We start from the raw sequence: 18,353 nt of genomic DNA, 5'->3' as shown, positions 1-18,353 counted from the left end.
AATTGATTGGAAACGGAAAAGTAGAAATTAACGGGAATGAAGAGATAGGAGAAAGTGTCGGCGAAAGGACAAGAACCTTTTGGCGGGAAGAGAGGAGAAAGTGACAGAAGCTCTGCGTCGTTCCTCCGCGTCCAGACACTATACTGTGGCGCGCGTTTAGATCTTCTTATCCCGCACCTCATCTTGGTTCCTCCGCCTTGTCCATCTCTCGGCACGGCCCCATGTAATCCTCTGGTCCAGTTTTTTGCGCCTGTTGCCACTCCATCCTAACCTGCTCTAATCCCCTGCTAGCCTGTTTTTCTCGGGCCATGTCTTCGCCAGAGTGTCTACCCCCTCACTCACCCAGGCCGTCTATACGAGGGCCATGTAACGTATAATGAGACAAGCGAGAGTTGAGAAATCGATACTCGCAATCTGGCAGGACCGAGGGTACAGTCCTCCGCAGAAAAGAATATTTTAGTACCGTCACTCCTATCCATTTAACTGATTAATTCCAAATGATGTTTATTACAGGAGGATTTTAAGGCTTTGCTTCGGTAGCTCCAACTTCCTTCTAAACTCAATTGCGCCTTGTGCGCTTCCTCAGTTAAACTTTATAGTTTAGACATAACTTTTGTATACTAAATTTATATATTTACATTAATGTCTTTTATACAGATTGAAATATTCTTTAAGAAGTTTGAAAAAAATTTGATATCAAACAAATTTAGAAAGATTAAATTAGTAGGCCTACAGGATTATTGAAAGAGGCACATTCCGAACTTTTTAAATCCTACAGTTTGATACTTACGAGTATACAGGCTGAACTTTATGTAATGTCATTAATTTCAGCGTGCTGTTCTTTGAGATGTTTTAAACAAAAAAGTTAAATACAATTTTGCTCATTTTTGCTTCCTTTACTTACTGGCTTTTAAGGAACCCGGAGGTTCATTGCCGCCCTCACACAAGTCCGCCATCGGTCCCTATCCTGAGCAAGATTAATCCATTCTCTATCATCATATCCCTCCTCCCTCAAATCCATTTTAATATTATCCTCCCATCTACGTCTCGGCTTCCCTAAAGATCTTTTTCCCTCCGGCCTCCCAACTAACACTCTATATGCATTTCTGGATTCGCCCATACGTGCTACATGTCCTGCCCATCTCAAACGTCTGGATTTAATGTTCCTAATTATGTCAGGCGTTCTGTGTTGTGTAACTTTCTCCATTCTCCTGTAACTTCATCCCTCTTAGCCCCAAATATTTTCCTAAGCACCTTATTCTGAAACACCCTTAACCTATGTTCCTCTGTCAAAGTGAGAGTCCAAGTTTTACAACCATAAAGAACAATCGGTAATATAACTGTTTTATAAATTCTAACTTTCAGATTTTTTGACAGCAGACTGGATGATAAAAGCTTCTCAACCGAATAATAACAGGCATTTCCCATATTTATTCTGTGTTTAATTTCCTCTCGAGTATCATTTTTGCTTCCTTTTCGAGATAAAATTGCTTTATATGAAACATTTCACGGTATGTTTTTATGACAGCCATTGATTTAATGCCCAATAGTCAATTTAAAAAAGAAAATACAGTAGAATCTCTATTATCCGTGATGTTGAAAGAGGTGCACTGGACGGTTAATCGAAAAATCTGATAATCCGTACCATAAAATATTTTCATAAATAAGTTCATATTGAAGTTTTGTAATTTCCTCCGTAATATTGTGTTTAACATGCCAGTTAGTGGACCAGAAGTTCACTAATTTAAGTCTGGTTGTCAATGATGGGTTCATGATATTTGTTCGCGGAAAGATAGGAGTAGTAGATGTCTCTTGTCATATATTTACATATTTTATACACTTTATCCTTAAATCACGCACGTCAATCTCGTATTCTGATGCGAAATGAGCTGTCGTTTCTCTTTTCCCAAAGCTCTCAATTATTTATATTTTTATTTCGATACGTTATCAAAATACTTGTAATAATAATAATAACAATAATAACAATAATAATAATAATAATTTATTTAATCTGGCAGAGCTAAGGCCAGTAGGCCTTCTCTTCCGCCCAGCCAGACTTTTGACACCCGTGGAAGATTTTTGCATAAACGATATGAAGTACGGCACTTGAACAGTAGGGCAAGGACTGAATGCGGCACGGGTTTGCTATGAATTATGTGGAAGTTCTTGGGACCATTTCTTTGAAAGCAGTTAGTGAGTATTTTAAGGCTGGTTCACAATAAATCGGGAACGGAAACGAGAACGAGAACGGAAATAATGTTAAAATAGATGTATTTAAATGTGAGCATTCACAATTGTTAATTGTTAATGCTCACATTTAAATTCATCTATTTTAACATTATTTCCGTTCTCGTTCTCGTTGTAGTTTCCGTTCCCGGTTTATTGTGAACCAGCCTTTACAAGTGAGGAGAAAACACCTTCTAGTAACTGTCAAGAAAATTGCTGGCAGTAGTACTGTAAAAGGATAAAGGCTTACACTCTAGAAAAAATGGGCAACAATATAAGATACAGCAAAGAAAGAAGAGAAAATAAAGAACGAGAGAAAGGTAGTCGGATAATCCGCGCGATCGGTTAATAGGGTGACGGATAATCGGGATTCTACTGTACTACATTATGATAATAAATAATTTAAATAATTTTAGTTTTGTCCTTTAGATGTGCAGAAATTTGATTCAGAGAAATGCAACTTCGTAGAGTTCCTTTGCAGAACGAAAAGTTACATATGTTTGGCTCAAATTTCTGCACATTTAAAGGAAAATACTAAACTTATTTCAATGATTTACCTACTATCTCAATATATATTGCTCTTTTAAATTGACTGTTCATATTGGGAATTAAATTATTTTTTTTTACCCAAGACATGTTACGAAATGTTTCATGTTATAGTGTAAAACAATTATTTTTACTTCGAAAACGAACTAAAAACGAGCAAAATCGTATTACATTTTTTTTTTGTTTTAAATATATCAAATACTAAACCTCTGAAATTGATTAAACTTTCACTTCACTCTGTATAGCTATATTTTTAACAGAAAAATTCATTCGATGGTATTAAGATAAATTTGGAGTGTAAAAGTTGTGTAATAAACGGAGTTAACTGTGTATGAGCTCAAATATTCATTATTCACCGGCCAATTGCTTTAGGAATATATGCGCTTTCTTAGTCATTTGGTAAATTAGGAAATAAATTTTAATGATCATACTCCTTACTCAAACCTAAGCGTAATAAATTCTACAGAACATGATACGAATACTAACGCTTTAAGAATTGGTCTAAGCATCTTCTACCGTGTAGTTAAAAACCCTTAAAATTATATCGAAATTAATTATTGAACATGAAGGAATTGGAATAATAGATTTGCTCACAATTCAAGTCTTTCTCCTACCGTTGCTTTACAATTGGCTACAGAGATATTAACAAAACATCATTTTACATAGTTGAAACCCGAGACTGAATTTCTAATCTCCAGAACACGAAAAGAAATATATGTCTTAATAACGTATATCATTGTTTCTTAAGTGATTTCTTGATGTTCACCAGCATATTGAAGTCTAGTATATACAGTCACGAAGCTTGAGTTGTGAGGTTGCTAGGAACAATAGAATGTGCCGGTACTACTTCGCATTGTCTGTAATGTGGCGATATTAGCGATCCTTGTGGTTAATAACTATCTATGGATGCATATTTACTACGTATTGAGCTTCGTGACTGTATATACTAGACTCTGGTTTAAGTATTAATCGTCGTTATTGTAACTGCCGTTATATCACCACAACTTTAACTTATCCTTTTCAACATTTATGTCTCTCCTGGTTATACTTCTGCATTGTGTTACACTTTGCAATGGAATGAAATTTTCTGGAGGGCCACTATGGCCAGCACTGCGACATATTGCGCTGCCTCGAGTTAGACGCATTCCTACCGGCTGACTACACTAAAGTTCGCTGCATTCCCAGGTTTCTAGCAAGTCACTCCTCTCGTTCCTAGGTCAGCACACTCCGTGTGTCGTTCGGGGAATGCTATAGAACAGTGGTCGTCAGCACTCGCTGAAATGTGCAATGGGTACGCGGTGCCGTCCCTTGCGCACCGTCGTGCAACAGGGAGGGGATAGAGAGCATACCCGTTAGCAGCTACGAGAGCACTATAGTGCACTGCGTTTTACGCGGGTAAGAGAGGCTAGCCCCAGCGTGCTCTGTGCTGACGACCCCTGCTATAGAATGATAACGAAATGGATAAACGTTGGCGGTATAAATAGAGACAGATCATTACAAGCAAGATTCTTGTTAATTCCAGAGTATTTTTTTTATCTAGAGTTGAAATAGTTTGAAAGATGAGAAAATATTTAGAACTGTTTTAAGACTAAATTGAATTTCTTTAGTATTATTCATATATAAGACAAATTCATTAAAGACAAACCAATATTCAGCTGCTTCAATTATATTTTTATAATTTGCATTTTACACCTCAAGATCTTGTTTTATATTGACTATTACACTTTTACTACGTCATACTACTTTTGACCAATAAAACGGTACGAAAGGACATCTTTCAACCAATCATGGCTGCTTATCGCACAATTTTATCGCGTCCCTAGCATTTTTTAAAATTTTATCGCGTCCCTAGCATTTTTTTTAATTTTATCGCGTCCCTAGCATTTGTTTATTTTTATCACTACCCTAGCATTTGTTTCTTTGTTTGCCAACATTTCAAACTGCGCTGGTCTGGACGTCGAAAAAAAAAAACATAAAATTACAAACCACTCCAGTCGATGCACAGCACTTTCAAATATGCTTCGCATTGGTATTCAAGAACAAGAATTAATAAAGATCACTGGTCATAGTTATGCATCTTCCCTAAAATCCTATTTACAAATAAATGAAGAGCACCATTTGGAAATCCTGAATAAGTTGAGAAATACACCATGCACATCAACGAGTTCCACTTTTACGAGTCCAATATAACATCAACTGAACCACTAAAACATTCAAATTTGAAAATTGTACTTTCAATATTGTTCCTTTTGAAATTATTCAGGTTTATTTTTTATTTCATCATTCCTAATTATAACTTTTAAAACACTTGTTTATTATATTTAGGTTATGTTATAGCTTCTGCTGTGTGATATTATGGATAGTCACGTATCAGAGATTGTTTTATGCTAATATTTATTGAAAATCATCTGTCAAATGAGGTTGATTACTGGGATCCGGATAATTGACGTGGAATGCAACTATTTTAATAAAACAGAAACTGAATCAACAAAGCCTTCTTGACTAGTAATCTCCACAGAGTTCAATGAAGGTTCTATGGTTGGCACAACTGATAACAAGAAAACAGCTAATCATAACACACTATTGCCATCTAGCGGAATACAATGGTATTATTTTATTAGAGCACTTCATTACTTCTAATCTTTATATACTTTCTTCTAATCGTGTAATAGTCAATTAAATCCCACTTGAGTTTTGATTTTCTCTAGGTAAATCAAAACCTCTAGTGAGATTAGTGTTGAAAAAAGTGTGGCGCAAAGTCACCACTTGACACAACACGGGATTGATACCCAAAAGAGGGAGATAAATCTCCACTTCTGGCTGCGAATCGAACCTATGTTAGCTATATTTGTAACCTCATATCTTCGGCTAAGAATGGAAACCTCGTGTCTCATTTTTTAAATGCTTTCTTGGCTTAATCGGAAGATAATCTCGTAACTCAGCCGTAAAAAGTGTAAAACAATTGTTTCTGTTGCAAATCAAGATTTCAGGTATAACTCCCTGTAAAGTTGATTTGAATCATTTCGAGGGAAAAATTGTTCCGGAGCCGGGTTCGATACCCGGCTCAAACCAAAGGTCCCGGGTTCGATACCCGGCTCCGGAACAATTTTTCCCTCGAAATTATTCAATTGTTTCTGTTTCTGATTTAAAAATTAAATGTGGTCAGTTATGTTTGAAAAATATAAAAATGAAGTGTACAGACAGTTTTTTGTCTTTCCTGTAAAAATTGGTTTTCGTGAGATACGAGGTTTCTATTCTTAGCCGACGATAGCTATGCTCAGTGTTGAGCCAGAGAGAAACCTACAAAAAGTGCTCGAAATGACCGGAGGTACGCAGGATGTTCTGTGTGTTCTCGAAATGTAACAGACATTATTTATGGTGCATTTTATAAAGGCTGGAGTAATGAATTGGACGTGGGGCATAGTGGAGGGCCCAATTCAATAACACAATAACGGTAACAAATTAAATTTTCATGAGGTGAATTTGATTCTCCGGAGGAGAGTGTATTGGAATTGGAGTTCGATCTTTTTCTTGGGCTATGTAGCAGATTTACGGAATCATAAGTGAGCTGATGTAAGACGCCAGTATTTGGTAGTGATGCATAAAATAAACTTCCTGTAGGACTATATATATATATATATATGGTTTATTTATTTGGTTCAAGCTCGTTACAATGTTAAATAACATTGACCTCCGGTCGTATAGCTATTACTCACTTACAACATACAAGTTTTATGTATATAAGATTATTAAAAAGTAAGTTACCATTTTGAAATGGTAATACCGGTAAATTTGTCAAATTTTTAGATACTACAGAAATAAAAACATCAATTTGCTCGTGAAGGAATGGGATTTAATTAAAAAACAAAATAATTAAATATGACCACTACCGTGTTGTCCAATGAGAATGAATGAATGAATTAATGAATGAATGAATGAATGAATGAATGAAGTGCATTTATTGCTACACAATTATACAAACTCATATACACAAGATTCTTCGCACGAGCCCGTACGGTCATTCGTGCTATAATTATGCACAGTTTGAGTTTCCAAAAGAACAAAAATAATATTACTGATAATAAAATAGTAAAACAACACTAATTGTTATTATTTCTACCATTATATTAATTATCACAATTACAACTAATCTAACTTCATACCAAGTTTCACAAAAATAATAAAAATAGAATAAATGTAAGATATGAAGGAAAAAAGCACAGTGAAACAAACAGAAAAAAACACAATAAATACAAAAAGAACATTATCCCCTAATTACCTCATTAGCTCAGTGTTAATACTACTCATTACAACACTAATAAATAATTATTCCCCTTTTCTCCTCGGCACCCTCCCCCTTGGCCAGTTCCACCCTAAGCTGTCGAACTTTTGCTATAAATTTTCCCACACTCTCACAGAATTTAGCGTTATTTAATATATCGTATGTTGCCAAGTGCCCCCTGATAGATGTAATGAAGGATTCTGGCAGGAATCGTTTCCTCAGAGCTTCTGTGGCTTCACACACTTGATAAAATATGGTGTGATGTCTCGCCTCTACCGCAAACAGGACATATTCTCGTCCCCTATTCGTTGACGATTTTCAGTGTACTCCAAGCTCCTATACGAAACCAGGTTAAATCCAGTCTGACTTCTCTTCTTCCTCCATAGAGGTATAACTCGGTTTCCCAATTAATAAGAATCAATGTTTCTTCTATGCTATAAACGGCATTAGTAAGCATATTCCTAGGGATGTTTTCAAGGACATCCGATATTGACTGTTTCAGTTCCTCACGTGTAATAGGTCTACTAAGAAATACCTTTTCTTTTAGATAACCACATAACCAGTAGCCAGCTGGATTTATGTCTGGTGACCTAGAAGGTCAACTGTTCGGAAAATGCCTACTAATTATACGATCACCAAATATGTTGTGCAATAGTGTTTTACATCATAGAGGTGGAGCGCCGTCTTGCATGGAAACAATGCTTTCGATTTCATGATTCTGTAACGCTGGTATTGGAAAGACTTGCAACTTTTGAAAATATCGCTGCCCGGTTAGCGTCACTGAGAGACAAGAAGGCGTTTTAGATTTTTGGTTGAGATAAGTACAGAATTTGATTAACATCTCTTCATCTTGAATATCTTTCGTCTCCTAACAAGAAATTTTGCAAATAACGATCAAGATGAAGGTAACGATATGGATGAAAATAATTTATTGTAAAAATGTAATGACTGAAGTGCAATTTGAGGCGTAATCACTTAGTAATTTGCTCTTTACTATTTCATGAATTTTTCCTTGTTGGCTGGGCACACTATACACAGTAGAGGTCTCTATAGCAGCTAATAGTGTATCTTATGACGTAAATGAGATCATTGGACTGACTAAAAGTTACATCCTATTACTCCAGAATCATTTCACATTCTAACTTCAACGGAAGTTAAAATTACCATTTTTTCATGTAACAGTAGAAACCTTATTAAATACTCTGATTCCATTTCCAAAGTAATTACAATAAAAACTTTGTACGGTTTCTAGAGTTGTTAATTTGTAATATAAGGGAGAGCTGTATGAGCATTAAAATTTAAATGAATCCCTTCTTCTCGACACAAAACAAAGTTACCTTCAGAATAAAAAAAATTGTTAAAAAGCTTCTCGACTGGCCGTATGTCGACAAGATTACAGCTTTTCATCTGACGATAATACCGAAATTAAAAGGCAGATTAAAATGAAGAGCGAGACGGTGAGATTTTACTGCATATCTATGAAGAATATCTTAACCCGAACACGCAAACAGCAGCACTAGATTATTGTTCCTGATGTTATGTGACTGTTTAGATTTTGATGGAAGTTTATTGTAGTTTAGAAAATTTCCTCCTCATCCTTCTTCTACTTCTTCTCCTCCTTTTAATACTACTCATCCTTATTCTCCTCCACCTCCTCCTTCTCCTCCTCCTCTTCACCTGTTCCATTTACTTCTCCTCCCTCCTCTTCCTTACTTACTTCTCATTCTCATTTACTCCTTACCTTTCTTCTTTACTCATTTTCCTTTTTCTCTTACTTCTCCTCTTTCTCATTCTCATCCTTCTTATCTTATTCTTTCTTCTCGGTTTTACTTCTCCTCCTACTTTACTCCTTCCCCTTCTCCTTCTTCCCCTCCTTTTCTTTTTCATCCTTTTATTTCTCAATCTCATCCTCCTTTTCTCCTTTACTCCTTCTAATTTTCCTTTTCTTTGTCCTCCTCTTCCCCATTCCCATTCTTCTTTTACTTCTCCTACTTCTCCTCCCCTCCTCGTCGTTCTCCTCATACTTTTCTCCCTCAATCCAATCCTTCTCCTCCTCCTCCTCCTCCTCCTTTTACTCTTCTTTTATTCTTTCTCCTCCCCTCCTCTGGTCTCCCCTTCGCTCCCTGCCTCGTGCCACCCCACCCTCTTCTCTTCTTTTCTTCTTCTCTTTTATTCTCCTGTTTTCTCTTTTCTTCTCTCTTCTGTTCTTCTCTCTTCTTCTGTTATTCTCTCTTCTTCTCTTCTCTCTTCTTGTTCTCTTCTTCTTCTTCTCTTCTGCTCTTCTCTCTTTTTCTGTTTTCTCTTCTTCTGTTTTTCTTCTCTTCTCTTCTCTTCTCTTCTCTTCTCTTCTCTTCTCTTCTCTTCTCTTCTCTTCTCTTCTCTTCTCTTCTCTTCTCTTCTCTTCTCTTCTTCTCTCTTGTCTTTTCTCCTCTCTCCTCTCTCCTCTCCTCTCGTTTTCTCGTTCTTTAATTTTGTTCTTCTACTCTTCTCTGTTCTCTCATCTCTCTTTTGTCCTTTTGTCTTCCTCTTCTACCTGTTGCGGCCTGAATGATTTTTAACTTGTTATATTTTACCTGATTCTTGCAATTCACGTTTTGTAATAATTTAATGTAATCACTTATTTGAACCGTCTCATGGAATATTATTTGTACATGTTCAGATATTGTATACGAGTATACCGTACTTGTAAGCCCTACTCTTGCAGTTTTATTTCACAAACAATCTTTCTTTCGTGGATCGATATTTCACATTGAACAAGAATTTAATTACCCATAATTTTCACAATGTCAATAGAACTGTGAGGAAGGTTCATAGACGTCTATTGATGAATTTTATTGAAGTTCGTCTGAAGTCAATTTCTGCACTAAAGTAAACGTTCACAATGAAAAGCCAGTCGTGCGGCAACAGTTTCTGCTGGTCTTGAAATGAACAGCAACTACGCAACACGAAGTTTTATCGAGTAAAGTGATTGCATCTGGAAATGACAAGTGGTCATATCCCAGACAAGGCAAAGCCAGCGATTTTACATGCACATATTGACGAGGAGAGCAAGTAGCTGCCAATAGCACTGCGCCGGCCGTTCAGATGTCAAATATGCCACTTCAAAGATTTTTTTATATTGTTATGTTATGCATAGAAAGCTTTCTCTTCACTTTTCATAGGAAGTATTTTTTTATCCAATAAAATAATTTCACTTTACTTCTATCATGAACTCCAGAATCGTCATCGCCAGTTATTTTCCTCCTCTGATTCTAGCACATGTTGTTTAGGACCTAAAGGTAATTTGGTAATTAGATAATATATATTTTGGATAATTAAAATTTTGGAACGTATTTAACCCTTGCAACCTACCTGAGGCCGTTTCTGATCCCATACGTTTTACATACGCTTGTAAGTTGGCAGTATGTAGTTCTATTCATTCAGTATTCTAGATACGCTTCTATTACACTCTATAAATTAATTTGTATATGTATTTGTTTTTTTACGTATTTATTTGTAATTGAATTTCGAATATTTTCTCTTCGGGTCACAAAAGACCCCAGCTAGGGTGTGCGCTACTTCCCATTTTAATTCGTTTTGTGCAACTGAAAGTATTTAATTTAAATGCAGTTATGACTCCGTACTATAGTCCCGACGCTGTTATTTCCGGCGTGACTCCGCCTCTTTGCTTACGTCTTAGAAAGTGAAGGCTCTATAAAGTCTAGGTAGGTAGTATCATTCGCCATTTTTGTTCTTACGTTGCCGAGCTATCATACGAGGAATCTATTTTCAACACCGTTGAACATTATCATGTCGTAACTCCTATGATAATAAATCAAACGCAATGTAATTCAGCAAATAATTGAGCGGCAAATAACGTCTTCGTGTGCTTTCTGCGAACGCCAACTAAAGAGCTAAAATGGCGGGCGATTATATTAAGTATTTATCGAGCCTTAAGAAATGAATCAGCGAATCACAAGACGCACACGTTTAAATGTAGCCGACCTGCAACGCGATTGGCTGCCGGAAATTAGAGCGACGGGACTATAGCTCCAAGTGTTACTAAAATATGCAGCTGGTATTTCTATCCATTGTTGTAACGATATCTTTTGAACGAAATAGACTAGATAGAAGACAACCGAAATTTAAAACGAAAAGATGTGACTGCTGTTCAAGGACGAAGGACAGGAAAGTCAATCAACAGTGTGGCAATTGAAGGGTTCACAGCGATAGTGGGCCAGCACTATGTATTAAAAACGGAGAAATCAAGGGTTAAAATTAAGTGAATACCATAGTTTAATGAATATTGACATACCATTTAGTTTTAATATGCATATTTTATATTATCTGCTATATGTCTCATTGAATTATGGTAATCACTTAATGTTAACCCTTGTTTTCACATGACGCTTGGCCCACTATGGCTCTGAACTCTTCAATTGTTACAATTAATGTATCTGCAAAGAACACTAGAAAATAAAAGGGATATGCGGTGTACTGTATATGTCTTCTGAAAGAAATACTGACTACTTAAAAAGAAATGTGCGCGTATTCAGTGAATAAATTTTGTATACTGTTTTTCCTAATTTCGAATAAACACTAATTGTTTCCAAATAAAATAAATAAGATTACTTTATAAAAGAATTAATTACTTGAAATAATTGTTCTCGTCTGTATTATCTGTGTTATAACTGTATTACTTCAACATTTAGTTAATAAAAACATTAATAAAATGTTTCTTATAAAAGAGAAAAAAAAACATTACAGTAATATAGATAAATATAATACAATTATATTAAATTTTATAACACCATATGGCATATATGAAATAATAATACGACAAAAATTTAATTAAAAACTAAAGAAAAAATTGTCCGGGGTCAGAAAAGATCCCAAGTAGATTGTACGTAATTTTAGACCTGATGGGTTGCGACGGATAATTGAAATCATTTCGTTTCATTGGATAATTTAGGTCAGGAATATAACATAGCCTATAATGTGATTGATGAAGTATGAACCGAACTTACGAAATTAATTATTTCGCACATTTTGACGAAAAACATTCCAATATAACACTTCAATATAATATGAGCTACATCTGTTCTAATCCTAAGACAGTTGAAGCCGTCGCTACCAGAAATGAAGGGGATCAATTAAAAATACGCAGACAAATTATTAAAAATACGTAATTCAAAATAAAATAAGCATACCTCAGCTTGAAAGGACATGTTGAAATATTTCCTCTTTCACTTTAGCGCTCTTAGTGGTACGGATTTTAATCGTGTGCGTAGTATTTCGTAGTTCGGCACGGCATATAAGTGCATTTGTCAGACCTGTTCAGAGAAACAGCAGGAGCAGTATGGTGCAGAACAGCAACGCACCGGGAAGACTGGAAAAGTCTAGAAAGAAGAGCGCTTCAAACCGTAACGAAGTAAATATGAATGACATAGCAAGCGATTTGAAAGAGAGTACTCAAATTTGAGTACCTCAGTACTTGGATTTTCACTGTGTTTTATAAGTTAGAGCATGTGAATAGTAGATCTAGTATTGTGTATTTAAAGGTTTAAGATGGAATGTAGCTGGAAGCTGAATGTACAAACAGAGAGAAAGAAAATTAGACATAAGTAGGAAGGAAAGACTCTTTTGAGATCGCACCAAGTTGGCAGACGTCCTGTATTTTTCAGGATTGTTCTGGATTTTGATGGTGTGTCCTGTATCCTGGATTGAGTAATATTTGTCTTGCAATGTCAAAAAGATAGAAAAATACAATTTCTTACTCATTTCTGTAAAGTTATTGCTTAAATTCCCTATTAATTTTTTCAAGATCGTCCAACCAATGTTAAAAATTGTCGTCAAAGCCGCTTGATACCTCCTATCGAGTTGTATTGAAATAAAACTATAATACAGAGTGTACGTAAAAGAATATAGAGATTTTAAAGGTGTTTAATGATACTTCAACTATGACAATAACAAAACTCATGTTAAATGAAAGAATAACATCTCCAGCTTACTTTATAAGTTCATAAGTGTTCAATGTGAGCTGTGTTTGTTACACGACTCACATCTAACCTGTAGGCTAATTCCTCCCATACTTTCATCAGCATGTCTGGAGTGATGGCAGCAACAGCTTCTCGAATCCTGTCTCTCAACTCGGACAGGTTAACAGGCAATGGAGGCACGTACACTTGGTCCTTTACAAAATCCCAAAGAAAAAATTGCATGAAGTGAGATCTGGTGATTTTGGAGGCCACTGGAGATAAGCCCTGTCATCGGGTGCATGGCGATCAATCCAGCGGTCAGTGACAACATCATTTAACTAATCTCGTACAAGGTGATGCAAATGTAAAAAGTCGTCATTTTCCTGCTGCAACATTTCATGCGCTAAGTTGGAGCGCACAACGTAGTCAGTCTGTAACAATTGTAAACGATAAGGACGCATATGTAAGCGTATTCTTAAGATCTTCCATACTGTCATCACTGGCATTGCAAGTTCACGACTAGCCTTCCTAACTGATTTTTTAGGACTTCGTATGAAAAAGTCCCGAACGCACTGAACATTCTCCTCAGACACTCTCGGTCGTCCCACACTTTTACCTTTACACAGATAACCGGTCGTTGCCAACTGGTTATGCCATCGACGGATGTTGTTGGCATTTGGGGGATCACGATTAAACTCCCTACGAAACGCACGTTGAACTGTTATAACCGATTTACAACTCTCCAACTTCAAAACACAAAATGTTTTCTATTGAGGAGTCGCCATCTTTGTTATTATCGCTGCCAAGGAAACAAAACAAACAAACATTACCTGCGCATGCATACATCTAAAACTGTCTTCCTTCCTCTATCATTTGAGTCTACAAACAACTTTGTACGCCTCATTTGAGTGATAATATGACTATAAATTGTTATACAGGGACATCATTTTATTTTTACTTCAATTTTTATTGTACCTGAGTTTTTGAATGTACTTCACTCCCACCCCTTCTACTAATGAAGTTCGAACTGTCCTCCACACAGAATCAAGGCTGCATATAGTAAACAGCACTGAGTTAGTGAGCATAGTACGTTCCAGAAATATGTTCGCGTTTTCCAGTGACGAAAGAGCTTTCAATATTGAATCATATATTCGCACGGGTACTGTCCGTTTGCCTACGTCGCATCCCGATTTCCCCCACCTGCTTCTGCTCGCCCCTCTGTAAAAGCTCTTTTCTGAAAACATTAATTTCTGTTAGGAAGTGGACGTTTACGTAATATTATGCAACTGTTTAAAATAACTTAAATAAAAGGGTCTCGTTTAGTAATTAACTGTCACGTGATTTCCCCCCTTTCTACAATCCTGCGGCATAACCACTTGGACGGACAGTAGATAGCATTTCTGAGTAATTTTATCTGTGCGGGTCGGGCAGAAGTGAAGATTGAATTTACAATACGTAAGGTACTCTTTTATAGAATAGGTACAGAATTATTTCAACATGAGTTACTAGTACGAAGGACGAAACTGGCAATTGGAATTAGATGCAATAGTCTATAGTTAGATAATATACATAAAAGAACTGAAGCCTGTATCGAAATGAACGGCCACCATTTTCAAAAATGTGTTTAAATATCCATATTATTATTATTTCTCAATTTAACTTCATTCTCTATATTGTACGCTAATGTGCTGTAGACAGTATAATATACACTACATAATGAATACGTTCGCATGGATAACTCAGTTCGTGAGTAAAAACACTTATTCTTAATACGGTACTGCATTTTGATTAAACAGAAGCCTAATGAAAATTATCGAACTCAAAATCGCGATATTTCCTAGTTTACGTAAATGGATGAACTACTTTTCTTCCCTCCTATACCTAGTAAAGTGATTTGTTTGTGTTTTACGTCAGTATCATCGAACAACAGTCGTGGAAGGGAGTAGCAAATGGTGTTTCCGGTTCTCTAAAGGTATAGCCAGGTTAATATTAAAAATGTTAGTAAAAATAAAACGATGTCCCTGTATATTCTTTTAAGTACACGGTGTACAGTGAAACTTCCCAATAGCGGACACCGCCGGGGAAAAATCAAATGACCGTTATTGAGAAGTGTTCGCTATTTATAAAATCGTTAGTATGTATACAGTACATGAAAATACAAATATCAGTAAGTTTACTTTTCAAGTCAGATGCAATTTCTGGACGAACAGAAGCAGATTCACCATATACACTTTTGTAGGAAATATTGTGTCGTGACAGAAACTTGTCCACCCGAAGCTTTAAAATTATAAAAATCCAACTCTTTTGCAATTTCTAAGGCAATCTCTCTAATCAAGGTCCCAGATAAAGGCATCTTATTTGCTCTAGCACGGCAGAACCATTCATATGTTAAACTGTCAATGGCAAGCCCCTCAGTTTTAGGAAAAGCTCTTTTTGTGTTCTCATTTGCATTCTCAGTGTATGATTTTAAAATAACATCCTTGTTTTTCATAATTTTCTAACCTAAGTTTTCCCACATTAAACTCTGTGACCAGCTCACGAACACTTAATTTCTCCTTCTCACTATGCTTTACAATATCCACTTTCTCTTTTAGTGACAAACGTTTACGTTTTTGTGACATTTTAATGTGACTGTACTTCCGAACACTCATCCTGACAAACTAAGAAAGTACGGGCTGCTCACGTACAGTATCACAACTAACAACTGTGCTGCTTACCTTCAATAAAGTACAAGAATGTTCAAATGCACGATAATTATTGTTGCAAAGAATTTCGTTTAATTTACAACCGTCTTTTTTTTTTCTTTCACGCTGTCCGTTATTTGGAAGTTTTGTTGTTGGGAGATACATTTCAGTGTCCGCGTCCGTTATTGAGAATGTCCGCTTTTGGAAGAATTTTATCATAAGGACCAATGTTATTTTGCAGGGGAATTTTAAAAAGTCCGCTATTGGGAAGTGTCCGTTAGGGGAAGTTTCACTGTATTAGGTACCGTATTCTACAACATCTTCATTCTTTACTCTCTTTGGAAATTGATTTATTGATAGGATTTAAACACTGTATCGTGCATTTTTCTTTATAGATCAGCTGTAATGTGATATTATTTTTCCAGACTTTATCAATAATTCAAACGAAATTTCATAATCTAGCAAAAAAATGTAACGAAATGAAACGTTTTGTCCCTATATAATTATTTTAAATAATAAAACGAATAAAATCAGTCGTGTTACAAAATGAATTAATTCAAATGTCTAGTCACTTTAAGGTACGCAGTATTATCACATGTTCTGGATTACTGATGAGAGAATCTGGCAACTCTGGAGTGCACAGCTTCAGTCTCGTTAAATTGACTAATTAAATGTGATATTGTTGGCTTTTGAGGAAATGAAAATTGGGGAAATTTCAGTAGAAACTCGTATTCCATAAGCTTATAAGATTATGCATGAATAATTTTCACAATATACAGGTTGCCTTTGAAAACGACATAGTCGACACAAAACTCAGAAATTGATAATTGATAGAGTCCAGCGTATACCAAGAAGTGCTGCTATTAAAGCAACAATGAACAAATTAGTACTAACAAGCTAATAAGTTCACTCAAGCTTTGTCTCCGAATATGTCCTACCGATTTTTTTTTCTATGTTTAATACTCTGTAGTACAGTTCTAACCTCGCGTAATGTAGATGTTATGTACAGTACATTATTTTCGTTTCGAAGTCAACTCTCTGCTGTGTATGAATTTCCAATCCAATTACATGCTTTCGTTACCGGATGATATTACAAATGTTGTAGAAAGGCTTCACCTGCGCGGGAAGCACTCAATGAAAAATGATAGGACACAAAACAGAAATTAATCTAAAACGACATGTGCAGATATCGTTCAAGTTCGCAGTAATTCAAGTTAAACTGGGTTTTGCAAGTTGGGAACTGGTTTTAACCTTATTGCTGCTCCATATTTGTACTATCTATAAAAATAATGGGCATAAGAGAATTTCGTGTCAAAATTACTAGTGTTGTAACTATAAACTTTGGGTTGTGCACAATTGACATTTGAAATTCCGCGAGGATATTTGATTAACAGACGAATATAATGGAGTTTCAAAGAAAGTTCCAAAGTATACAAATTTCATATATATCGAAATGCGGCTGTCAAGGACACGGCCATAGGTTTTACGTCTTGGTTTGGTACCGGAATCAGCGCACTGGCACAACCGAATCTCGAGATATACTGTCCGCAAAACTTCGTCCAGGCCCAAAATGTCTGCTAGTCGCCGCGGGACCCCATAGGCCTATGCATTTCGCGCATGCGAGGCGTCATTTCCAGATCATGCTCGCATCGTAGTCGTACACCCGATCGAAGGAGACCAATTTATTTCAATCGTGTTATTAGTCACGAAGTTATAGTTTAATTTCTTTTTATTTATTTAATAATTACATATCAAACATACAACTTCACAAGAAAGTACCCGGAAATAGGAAAGCTCGTGTTCGGGGAAGGTTCCGTTTTGATAAAATAACATGAGTATTAATCGTACACGAAATTTTACATAACTCACAAAAATATCTCTGTTATTTCTAAACTAAAATTTAAAATTCTAATATCAGAGTATTACACAAATTATATATAATTCACATAAAAGTCTCTGTTGTGCCTAGAATAACATTTTAAGTTCTAATAGACCTACCAGGTTCAAATTCTTAAGAGAAGTAGACAGACAATAACATATATAAATCAAAAACATTGGCCCACATATTATATAGACTGACATTTAGACACTACGATCAGATATTTATATAGTACATAAAGATGATGATAGAAATAATAATAATAATAATAATAATAATAATAATAATAATAATAATAATAATAATAGTAATAATGATAACATAGAGAATTTATGTCATAATTTCAGAGTGAAGAAAAAGATTATGTTGAGAATGGTGATGAATTAATATAATAATAATAATAATAATAATAATAATAATAATAATAATAATAATAATAATAATTAATAATAATAACTAGACCGCGGGAGTGCGGGCCCTAATACGGTGATTGCAGTTGACTATGCAGGCGGGTATAGAGTATGACGTAGGTCTCTCCTTCGCCTTTCGCCGTACTGTTCCGTGCATCGAACCCGAAACATACTGAAGAGTTGCGTATGTGAAATTACACACATTACAATGCCTAAAACAACTCGTCCACGAAGTGCAATACTAAATAATTTAGTAGAACAATTCGGACGCGATATATTTAGGCTATTATAGAAGGGGAAAGTGTTGTATGTGTTGTGTGTAATATCAGATTATTACGAACTAAGAAGTACTATTTTGAAAGACACTGT

This window comes from Periplaneta americana, chromosome 15 (genome assembly GCF_040183065.1).
Source record: "Periplaneta americana isolate PAMFEO1 chromosome 15, P.americana_PAMFEO1_priV1, whole genome shotgun sequence".
NCBI classification, from domain to species: domain Eukaryota; kingdom Metazoa; phylum Arthropoda; class Insecta; order Blattodea; family Blattidae; genus Periplaneta; species Periplaneta americana.
This window is presented reverse-complemented; position numbering follows the sequence as displayed.